Raw genomic sequence first — 237 nt, 5'->3', positions numbered from 1 at the left:
AAGTCTATTTTCTCTCATCTTATACACAATTGACGCTACACTTACATTCTCTCTAATATGCTCGTTCCTTTTCTATCTTTTGTAATAAACCAAAAAGAAAAAAGATTAAAAAAAAAGAGTTTATTAGAATTTGGTTGGAATGTAAAATAATAAAATATAGTAAATGGTAGGTATAATAAAATATTATAAGATGATAGGTAGGTTTATAGGGATTAATAATGGAGGATAAGAAAAAAA

Source organism: Daktulosphaira vitifoliae, unplaced genomic scaffold (genome assembly GCF_025091365.1).
Source record: "Daktulosphaira vitifoliae isolate Bord-2020 unplaced genomic scaffold, ASM2509136v1 Scaffold_2, whole genome shotgun sequence".
Lineage (NCBI taxonomy): Eukaryota > Metazoa > Arthropoda > Insecta > Hemiptera > Phylloxeridae > Daktulosphaira > Daktulosphaira vitifoliae.
The sequence above is the reverse complement of the archived record's forward strand: the minus strand, read 5'-3'. Positions refer to the sequence as shown.